Source organism: Tupaia chinensis, unplaced genomic scaffold, assembly GCF_000334495.1.
Source record: "Tupaia chinensis unplaced genomic scaffold, TupChi_1.0 Scaffold000688_1, whole genome shotgun sequence".
Lineage (NCBI taxonomy): Eukaryota > Metazoa > Chordata > Mammalia > Scandentia > Tupaiidae > Tupaia > Tupaia belangeri.
The window spans coordinates 4319369-4330809 of record NW_006160211.1 but is presented as its reverse complement, the minus strand read 5'-3'; the positions used below and the strand labels follow the sequence as shown (position 1 = coordinate 4330809).

The following is an 11441-nucleotide window of genomic DNA, read 5'->3' as shown; positions in this document are numbered from 1 at the left end:
TATTAATACAGCCTACATGTACTGACCACTTACTGTCCAGGCTCTGGGCTAAGCTTGTCTTATTCTATCCATTTTACACAAGGAAAAACTCAGTTCAAAGAGTTAAATGAGAGGCCGTGTGGTGACACAAAAGTCAAAAACTGTGACACTCTATGAGGCAGACCCACATGGGAAGTTGCCAGTTTGTAGCCGAAGATCTCTGCACAAACTGTGCATGCATGGGTCCATGACCTAGGCTGGCTGAAGCAAGGGGGTGGATCACATTTGGACCATGTCAGAGTATGGTGTCTCTCTCTCTCTCTCTCTCTCTCTCCCTCACTCATCGATAAATAAACTTAAAAAGAAGTTAAGTGACTTACTAGTTAGTTAAAAGGTAAAAGATATGTCCGATTTTATGTGTCAACTTGGTTCAGGCATAGTGACCAGTTATTTGATTAAACACTAACCTAGATGTTGCTATAAATTCTAGTCCTTCAAGTTCCCTTTTCTTATAAAAAACAATGAGATACAAAACACCGAGACAGCTTGCTTGCCAAGCGGGCACATCAACCTGGCTACACAGATATTTTTCAGATGTGATTAACATTTACAATCATTTGACTTTTAAGTAAAGCAGATTAATCTCAATAATGTAGGTGGACCTCATCCAATCAATTGAAGGTCTTAAAAGCAAAAACTGAGGTTTGCTCCAGACTGAAACAGAAATTCTGCCTGAGTGTTCAATCTTCAGACTCAAGATTGAAACATCAACCTTTACCTGAACCTCTAGCTTGCTTGCTTACCCTACAGATTTCAGACTTGCCATCTTGCACGTATGCTGGCATGCATGTGTTCGCTAATAAATAAATATGTATTATATATGCATCCAAATATATGTGCAAACATATATTCTATAGATAGATTTCTAGTAGGACCTATATTGGGACATCAGAAAAGTTGTAACATATTTTTCTGTTTCTGTATACGAAAATGCATCATGACTTTTCCAAAGACCCAGTAGATAGGAAGATAGAAAGATATAGGTGCTGGCAGGTAGACTGGTGTTTGAGGTACTGAACTCCCACATAGCTAAATGGTTCAAGTCCCAGACCTGGTGGTTTGCTTTCTCACTTTCCCTCTCTCTTGGTCTGTCTCTCTATGGTCAAATTTTAAAATAGAATAATAAGAAATAAAACTAAATAAATTCTTTTTTTTAAAGAAAGATATAGATATTTCCTACTGGTTCTTTATCTCTAGAGAAACTTAATACAACTAGTCTCATCTGGATTTGAATCTTGTAAAGCCATTCATAACCGTTACAAATATCAGTTACCTAATCTAAGAGCTCATCTCTGGTGCAGGTCATTTGGCTGGAGAAGCACAGGTCAGCTGTGCTGGGTGCAGAGACGTGTGAGCACTGCTGACCAGCGGAAAGGTCAGTGTGGACTCTGCATTGCTTCCCTCAGGAGACAGAGCTTCAGTGTGGCTTTACCCTAGGTCCCTGTGGCCTCTTTTGCAGCAGATGCCAACTCAAGTGGAACTCTGGGCAGTACACTTCCCAGAGAACCAGTCCTCAGGTTCTTTCTCTTGTTCCCTCAATGGCCTCTCTTATCCCAAAGCCTCAATCTCAAGAGTGGGACAGGAACACTACCTACATCTCTCAGGAAAACCTGTCATTAAAGAAAACAGAGGAACAAGAATTAAATTGCAGCAGAAAAGATTTAGATTCTTCTCATAAAAATGGGCAATTTTGGGAACCAGCAGTTAGCGTAATGGCTATGTCACCGGACTCCCATGTAGTCAACCGCGGTTCGCGTCCCGGACCCGGTGGCTTAGAACTCACGCCGGGCGCGTGTGCGTGTGTGCCCAAGATCCCAAGAGGAGAATGGAGGAGAAGGAATTGTGGCGTGACCACCCCCCCTGGGGGGGGTGATTTCTCGCTTTCTGTCTCTCTGTCTCTCTCTGTCTGGCAAGCGCACGCACCCTATAGCAAAAACCTCTCCAAAAAAAACAAAAATGGGCAATTTTGAGAAGAAAAACGTACGGCTGAGAAAAATCTTGAATTTGCGTACACTGATAAAAACATGTTTTTAGGAACAGGTCTGAATCTTTTTTTTCAGGGTTTTCTGGAACATTTTAGGTGTGGCTCACCATACAGCCCAGAGAAGTAGTTGTGTTTGCAAGGTTCCTTTCAGCCCCCGCTCCACGAGGGGAGCAGGCGTGGCACCAGGATGGGAGTGAGCACAGGCACCATGAGGTGGGCACTGGCAGGCTTGGGCAAGGGGCGCTGGCCAGCTGAGAGCGTCCTCCCTCCACTTCTGAGCAGCACTCACAGTTTGAGAGTCCTGGCGCTTAGCAAGCTTCATGCTGAGCTGTAAAGTCTTTCCAGACAAATCCCTGTGTTTACAGAGATTCCAGAGCAGCAGGGAACATCTCAGAATACCAGTCTGGGCGTAGAAACCCGCGTGTCTGCGCTAAGCTGCTCTCCGCACCTGCCCTGCCTTCATCTCCCCCTTCCTTCCACACCCCTCCTCCGCTTCCTTCCCTGCAGCTGCTGCGGTTTCCTTCACACTGAGTCATTCTGGGATGTTAATAGTGAAGCCCTTTAAGAAACAAGTTAAGCCAAAGGGAGTGAAGTGGAAAGAGAGTGAATCAGAGGACTGAAAGAGAGGGAAGAAAGAAGAAAAAGAAGGAGGAAAAAGAGAAGTGTGAGAAGGAGCTCTGGTCTGCAGACTTTCCTCAGTATCTTCAGGAGGAATCAGAAGTGACCTGATCTTGCTAAAGAGATGGTTGAATTTAGAGTCAAAAGACCTAATGTCAGGGCTGACTACTCCTTTTCAGCCGCTTACCCTCTCTGACCTTCAGTTTTCCAAAGACACAAAATGGGACTAAAACACTGCTCTGTGTAATTCCAAGGGCTGGTATAAGGATAAATGAGACCGTGTCTGAGAAATGCTTTCTAGCTACACAGTACAAATCGAAGATTTTTTTTTTAATTCCTGTTAAACCAACTATATAGATCTGAGAAGGCCTCGGTACTCCTATACTTGAGCTCCTATAAACAACCTCACTTAGTTTGCTTCCTTAGCAAATCAGTGAGTCCTAGCCAATCACAGCAGCAGTGCTGCAGTCACAGACTGCCCGTCCTTGCTGATTTTCTTCTAGCCTTTGCTTTCCAGTGTTAAGAATTTTTGTCCTTGGAACCAGCAGTTAGCGTAATGGCTATGTCGCTGGATTCCCACGTAGTCGACCACGGTTCAAGTCCCGGACCCAGTGGCTTAAACTCACGCCAGACGTGTGTGCGTACGTGCCCAAGATCCCAAGAGGAGAATGGAGGAGAAGGGATTGCGGCGTGACCACCCCCCTCTGGTGGGTGATTTCTCTCTTTCTGTCTTTCTCTGTCTGTCGGGCAAGCGCACGCGACCTATAGCAAAAACCTCTCCCCCCTCCAAAAAAAAAGAATTTTTGTCCTGTCTTGAGCTGCTGATAGGTTCATGCGCCTACTATTTGAAAAGAACCCCAACCTGTTTCCTGGCTTTAAGTTTTATGCATAGTTCCTTAGAATGTCTTTGATTTATTAAAGCTAAAACTGCTTTTCTTAAAATTAAAAAATGTAGTAAAAAATACATAATTAATTATTGTAGTAAGCTATAAAGCATCAGCCAGGTGCTACCTTATAGTATATTCGTCCTACTCAGAATTTCATGCCTAAAGTCAGACATGTATTTGTCGATATGTATATATCAGCTGAGCTTGCTATTGAAAGTAGTTAGATTATTTAAGAAATTTTGTGAATCAACAAAATGTGGGGGGGAAAGGAAAGGAAAACAACCAGGAAACTGACATTGTGTGAGAGGACGGTAGGAAATGGCAGAGAGTGAGAAATAGGGGGAAATATATATATATACACACACACACACACATACACACACACACACATATATATATATAACTAGAAATGGAAAATTATTGACAATAACATGTATTGGAGGGTCTGGGGGAAGGGAAGAGAAACAGGGCAGAAACTTTCCCGCTGGTAGGAACTTCCCTGTTTTCTGCATCTGGCCGGCCATCACCAATGGACTTTCCATTGCTGAAGGGCGCCTTCAACATTTGACGCGCCCGCCAAAGTTGAGCAGAAACAGTGACCTTCATTGGCCAGACAAGGACGGGTGGCGACCACCTATTGGACAATGGCCCTTTAAGAACGAGCAGCACCCACCCTGGGTGTGACTCCCTCAGCCTCTGACCAGACCTAGGGACCTCACCAGAGAGCATTTTGCAGAATAAATCTTGCTGCTTTTATTAAACCCCAAGGCCTGACTCTGGTGTTTTCATCTTTGCTGCCTCTAACTCCACTGCCAACCCCAAATCAAACCTAACATGTATGATTAGGCCACTATGCAGTATATTCTGGATGGAAAATCACATTTTGTATGCTGTGATGATGTTCAGTGAATGAATGTAAATTAATTAAAAACAAAAAATATTTAAAATTAAAAAAAAAAACTATTAATACAGACAAACACCAAACTGTAACCAATTCCCTCACTTCCATTTTCTTCTATCACTTTTCTTTTTCTTCTCATGAGAGATTTTGGACCACACAACACCTGAGAGTTCCTCAGAAGACATTTTGGGGGCTATCCAATTCACAAATCATTTTTTTTACTCAAACTCTGCTAAATTAGATTTGTCTGAAGTTTTTCTTTTAAATTCAGTTAACACTAAGTGTTCTTTATTAATTGTTCTCCTTTTTGCTTTTTAACCTCTAGAAAAGTTTTTGCAGGAAAACTGCCTTTCAACCAACATAAGTGTGTGTGTGTGTGTGTGTTTTTTAAACTTTATTTATTTAGTTAGTTAGTTTAATTTGATTGGAGTGAGAGAGAGGGAGAGAGAGAGGGAAAGTAAGAAAGCAAGCTGCTGAGTCCAGGTCTCAAACCCAGTTGGCCATGTGGGAGTACAACATCCTTAACCACCATGCCACCTGCCAGCCCCCACAATTTTGTTTTATAAATTTGCCAGAGGGCATGTGCACTCACGTGATTGGGGGGTATAGGCAGAGAGGAAAAATGAGAAAGCACCGTCCATGAGGCATGGCCACAGAGCAATCCTTTCTCCACTATCTCTCCCTCATTTCAGGATCTGGGGCACACATGCACACATACCTGGTGAGTTTTTTTTAAGCTGCTGGGTCCAGGACTCACACAGTACATTAAGCCAAACACCTTAACTAAGATACCACAGGGCTGAAAGGGGGGACATTTCAAATACCTGCAATAAAACAATAAAATTTGACAGATAGGAAGTGGCTAGAGACTGAGTATGAACCAGTGGGAACAAAGATGGCACCTCAAATGACCACTGCCTAAGCTTCAAATCCATTATACCTTCATTGTGCTATGTTAGCATGCCAGATGACACTTCTACCTGCACTATGACAGTTTAGAATAGCCGTGAAAATGGCTGGAACTGCCTACCCTAATAAAGCCAGAAAATGGGAAAAAGAGTGATTCCAGGAAAACCACTATCCCTCTCCTGAAAACCTCCTAAATTAAACCATCCCTTACTTGGCATTAAGCCAAGCCAAAGACACCCCCTGAAGTTCTGTGCTACCCTTCATATGAAGTAGCGTTTCTATCAATCCTCCCAGGTAACAGTTCTCCACTTCCTCTCAGAGGAAGGAACAAAATTATTCACCCATCTCTTCTCATGGAGGTGCTCTACCTATGGAGCTATCCATTCTGTACACCTTCCTGATTAAACTTGCTTTCACTCTCCCTCAACAGCTTGCTTTTGAATTCTCACCTACATGAAGCCAAGGACCTTCACACCAGGGTAGAGACCACCACAGGTTGAGTTCCCCTGAAATCACCCAGCCACAGACTGGCCCCATAAGTGAGTTATTTTTAAAGTTCATACAAAAGCTCTAAAATGAAAAATAAACACTAAAAATAGTCATCAGGTAGGGTTTCTAAGACAGTATTACGTGACCCAAAGTCATTCTATAGCTCTGTTTAGGTACATGAACAATTACTGATCTCCTCAGAGTCAGTGTATATGTAACTGCAAGTGGTAGATCATCTTTCTAATACATCCCAATACTTGTTTGGAGCCATCAAGAGAAAATTACACATCCTTTACTGTTATTCCTATCTCAGCCAATTCTCCTTAACCACAACTTTTCCTCCTTAGAGGCTTCTGAAAAGGTATAACTCACTCTCACTGCGTTTTGTTTTGTTTTGTTTTGTTTTGCTTTGTTTGTTTGTTTGTTTGTTTTTTGCTATAGGGCAAATGTTCTTGCCAGAGAGAGAAAAAGAGAAAGTGAGAAACCACTGCCCATGGAAGATGGCCATGCCACAGTTCCTTCTTCTCCATTCTCCTCTTGGCATTTCGGGTGCACGCACACACACAGACACACACACTCACACGCACACTTACATGCACACTCACCTACTGTGATCTTCAAGTCACAGGTACAGAACTCCAACCGCAGAGTCAGCCATGCGGGATGCAAAGCCTTAATCTCCACACCACCTGCTGGCCCACTCTCATTGAGCTTTAAACAACATGCCAAGTGAAATCTTACATAATAGGTAACCCAGGATGAGGCTGGACTCCAGGTTTCAGAACCCTCAATGAGATCAAACTCGAAAGAAAGTTGCAAGTACTGCTGGTATTCAGCATGTGGTGTTGTTTAAGACCAAATAACCTGGACTTTGAGGAATGCGCTGATTTCCAACAATTACATGTTACACCACACCTCTGCCAGTGAGGGTAAGACTTTCCCTGAAGGGACTACATGTTCCCAGTGTCAGTCATTCTGAGGAAGGGTGAACAGTGGGTCAAGAAGTGAGGGCTTGGGTAAGCAATCCTAAGGTGAAGTCAGATTAATTTTTTCTTCTCTGTCTACACCCAGGATCTGGTTTGATCAGGACTCTGGGGCAGAGAGCTGCCTGGAGTTGTTCCCGTGACAGAGGTTGAGCCATTCCAGGCCACAGCAGTACAGACCAAGAAAGGGGCAGAGAGCATCTCACTAGGGTTCATATCCTATTGGGTTGTTGTAAACATCACGTTTCCGTAAACATCTGTTTTTCTATTTAAAAATGCATCACGACTTTTCCGACAACCCAATAATACCTCCAAATCAACAGTTAGGTTTTGCAGATGGTAACCATTTGCACTACCGAGCTACATCCCACTCACGTGGCAACTGGATAAGCAAGAGATGTGGCCCTGGCCCAGGTGAGGAGGATGGTGATGCAGCAGTGATGGCAGGAGCCAGCGGTGCTGCATGGGGCAGAGATCTCTGGAGGCTCCTAAGACATGATAGTGGCAGCAATGACAACTAGCTAGAACCACCATCAAGATCAAACAGCATCCAGGCTAGATGTGACCTGAGGATTCACCAAGAGATCTTGTTAAGTAGCAGGTTCTGACTCAATAGGTCTAGGATGGAGGCCAAGATTCCACATTTATTTTTCTTTTTTTTTCTTCCTTTTTTTTTTTTGGAAGAGATATTTTTGCTATAGGGCACATGCACTTGCCAGAGAGACAGAGAAACAGAAAGTGAGAAATCACACCCCAGGGAGGATGGCCTCGCTATAATCCCTTCTCCTCCAGTTTCCTCTAGGGATTTTGGGCACACACGCACATGTGCCCGATGTGAGTTTTAAGCCGCCAGGTCCGAGACTCAAAGAGCAGGCAACTATCTGGGAGTTCAGAGATGTAACTGTTACACCATCTGCTGGTCCTGAGATTCTACACTTCTAGCAAGTTCCCACGTGATACTGATCCTCTACCACACCTGTCAGTAACAAAGGTCTAGCCTTGAGGCATATATTTGAGAAGTTGTTCTATCAGCAAGAAGCAAGGACAACCAGGAATGAGAGTGAGACATCAGTAAGCACACACAAGGCTCTTATTTATTTTTTAATTATTTATTTAATTTTATTTATTCATTGATTTATTTTAATTTGACCAGAGAGAGACACAGAGAGAGAGAGAGAGAGAGAAAAACAGATGGAAAGCAAGACAGCAAGCCACCAGGTCCGGGACTCAAACCATAGTCAGCTATGTGGGAGTGTCCAGCACCTTCACCACCATGCCACCTGCTGGTCCCCAAGGCTCTTATTTATATTCAGGGAGAAGGATCCCAGGGGAAGGCTAACTGGGTCATTATTGACTAGGGAAGTCTTCATTCTAACTTGCCAAACTTTGGAGGATAAGTTAGACGGTGGGGTATTTATAATCCCAAGCTGTGAATGATGAATGTTATTATACTTACAAAGATACAACCATCTCAGAATCAAAGAGTATGGAAATAATCATCCTTTAATGCATAATCGCTAGATTGTGGTAAAGCTATTAAAAAATAGCACTAAGAACATGACCAGGGAGGAATCAGATTGGAAAACTTAGAGGCCTACTCTTATGACTATAATCTTAGAATTTTAGAACCCACTTTTAAAATCCCATAAGGCTTCCTGCCTTATTCTTTGATTTGAAAAGTAATTATTGAGTGTCTACTATGTGCCAGTCACTGATGAACAAAACAAGATGTCTAGTCTTGCAGAATTCCATTTTAGTAGAGGAGACAATGACTGAATAAAAGATATCTAAGTGAGACAACTATGACGGAAATAAAGGGGGTTATTTTGTGATAGAGTTGGGGGGGAGGGATATTCTAAATAACGATATCTGAGGTTTAAAGGGTAAGAAGGAATGTTAAAGGCATTCCAGGAGCCTACACTGAAGGTGTCCTCATGACTCAGCCAGAGCGTTCCCCTCTCATGTCACAGTGGTACTGGCAACAGGCAGGACTCAGCTACATCCAGTGCTCCCAGATCTATGCAAAAGCAGGGGCAGAATTTAAAGCAAGTGCCAACGGAGACTTCTGTCAGCACTGTAAACATTGTGAAAGTTAAAAAGGAATAGTCTACCCTGGCTAAAGCTCGAAATGCTACGTTTTCAAGGTGAAGCCATGTGGGCACAGGTTATGGCAGGTTGATGATCACACTTTTGGGGGGAAAAAATACGTGTCTTGTTCATAAATTAACAATGCTGATAAATGGAAGTATGGTTCACTCTTAAAATAAATAAGTAAACAATTTTTAAAATAAAGGCATTCCAGGCAGAGGAGGCAGCAAGACGAAGCTGCCCAATAAGTAAAGCCTGTGTTGTCTTTAGGGAAGAGAAAAAGACCAGAGTGGTTGAAGTAGGCAAATACCAGATCAAGCAAACTTCTTCTGTATAGTAACAGATAATAAATATTTTAGGCTTTGCAGGCCACGAGACACAATCAAGAATATTATGCAAGTACTTAAGAAATTTTCACAAAATTTTTATTGATAAAATTAATACAGCAATTGAGAATATTTTTTTTTTTGTAATGCAGATCTTCTCATGAGAAGAATAGAATGAGTTCTTTTGGGGGAGGAGTAATGTTTCATTTAATAGGGGTGTAAAATTAGTGTTCCTGATCGAAATCAGTTAAAATGTTCATCTGTTAATGCTGATCTGTAGTAAGATTTTACATAATTATCTTTGAAAATATCTTTCACAAAGATAGGTACTAACAAATACTGATGTTAACCCACAAGCATATGACTTTTATTGATCATATTCATCACTCAGAAGGAATTTGTGGAAATTCCATTAGATTCTTCTCTTGATATTTGGTATGTCATTTTATTGTAGATTAATCACTTCCAATTAAAGGTTAGGAAGAAGCTCCTCAACTGCAGTTAAATGGATTTCAAATTATGAAAATATCCCTTGCACCACATTGAGGTCCAGAAACAATTGGAATAGCAGTTTGAGCTCAGAAAATATATTTGCTGCAAAATTTGGTGGAAAGTGAGATAGATTTTGTTTCTAGTTTTAACTGTTGACAACATGGAAAGCACAGTTCATCTTGACATTACTTGAGATCAAAACATTAGCTATCATTGAAATGACTTTTCCACCCATACATTTCATACTTAAGTACCATTTTGTGTTGTAATTTTAGATTGAATTCATGAGGATACATTATTATTCTCAAAGCCATGCAATATTCAGTAACAGTGTTGAAGCCAGTCTTCTTTTTTATTTTATAATTCCTTATGTACATTTAATTGTACATCCTTGTGGAGTACAAAGGGGTTTTCCAAGGCATGCATGCAGTGTGTGGTAATCAAAGGAAGGGTATACTATATTCATCAACTTAATTAAAAAACATTACATTTGTTGTTTTCATTCAGAAAGATCATAATTGCGACTGCAATTTGAAAAATCGCAAAAATACTGTGCTGCTGTTAAGCCATCGAACTCCTGTGTGACAGAGTCAGCGTGCTGCGCCATGCTTTTGCGCTTCTATACTGAATCGTTGACAGGAAATGTGCAGATCCTATAGGAATGCAATCACCGAGGGCCATGAAAGAAGATTAATTACACTGAAAACCATACTATATTCCTGGAAGGACATACTCAATACCAATTTTTATTCCCTCCCACCTCTACCAGAATAATTTATATACATTGAATAAAATTCTAATTATGATCTTTACAGTATTTTCCAGAATGAAGCAAAAAATATTCCTTTATATATATAAGTCACCATTTCAGGGACCAGTAGATGCCATAGTGGTTAATGTGCTGGACTTCAACATGGTAAACTATAGTTCGAGTCCCAGACCTGGAGGCTTGAAACTGACACCAGGCATGTGTGCATGCGTGCCCAAAATCCCAGGAGGAGAATGGAAGAGAAAGAATTATGGTGGGACCAGCAGTTAGCGTAATGGCTATGTCGCTGGACTCCCACAGTTCCGGTCCCGGACCCGGTGGCTTAAACTCACACGGGGCGTGTGTGCGTGCGTGCGTTCCCAAGATCCCGAGAGGAGAATGGAGGAGAAGGGATTGTAGCGTCGTCATCTCCCCTGGGGGGTGATTTCTCGCTTTCTGTCTCTCTGTCTCTCTCTGTCTGTCTGGCAAGCGCACGCGCCCTATAGCAAAAATCTCTCCAAAAAAAGAAAAAAAAAAAGGATTATGGTATGGCCATCCCCCCCATAGGTGATTTTTCTCTTCCTCTCTCTCTCTGTCTTTCCAGCAAGTGCACTTGCCCTATAGTAAAAATCTCATTCTTAAAAAATAAATAAATAAAAATTAGCATATGAAAAAATATTCAAAGAGAAGAGTAATTGAAGACAATGTGCTCTAATAAATAATAAACTTGCTATTAAGGTATCATAATTAAGAAAAAATGAGAGCAATAAAAGAATTACAGCAAGATCAAGGGAATAAAATGTCCAGAAATGGACCCAGATAGTTATATGGTACATGATAAAGACTATCCTTCCAATCTGTGGAAAAATAGATTATTCAATAAAAAATGTTAATGTAATTGGTAAATTATTTGAGATAAGATTTAAGATGAATCCATACCTTATAGCTAATATCAAAGAAAAAAATTCTAGATATAT

The 11441-nt window shown here is 41.5% G+C and overlaps 1 pseudogene; it reads left to right on the top strand.

Annotated features, from left to right (window-relative positions):
* The first annotated feature begins 8744 nt into the window (after positions 1-8744).
* On the top strand, positions 8745-8916 carry LOC102483441 (ATP synthase subunit epsilon, mitochondrial pseudogene; annotated as a pseudogene).
* Positions 8917-11441: the final 2525 nt, after the last annotated feature.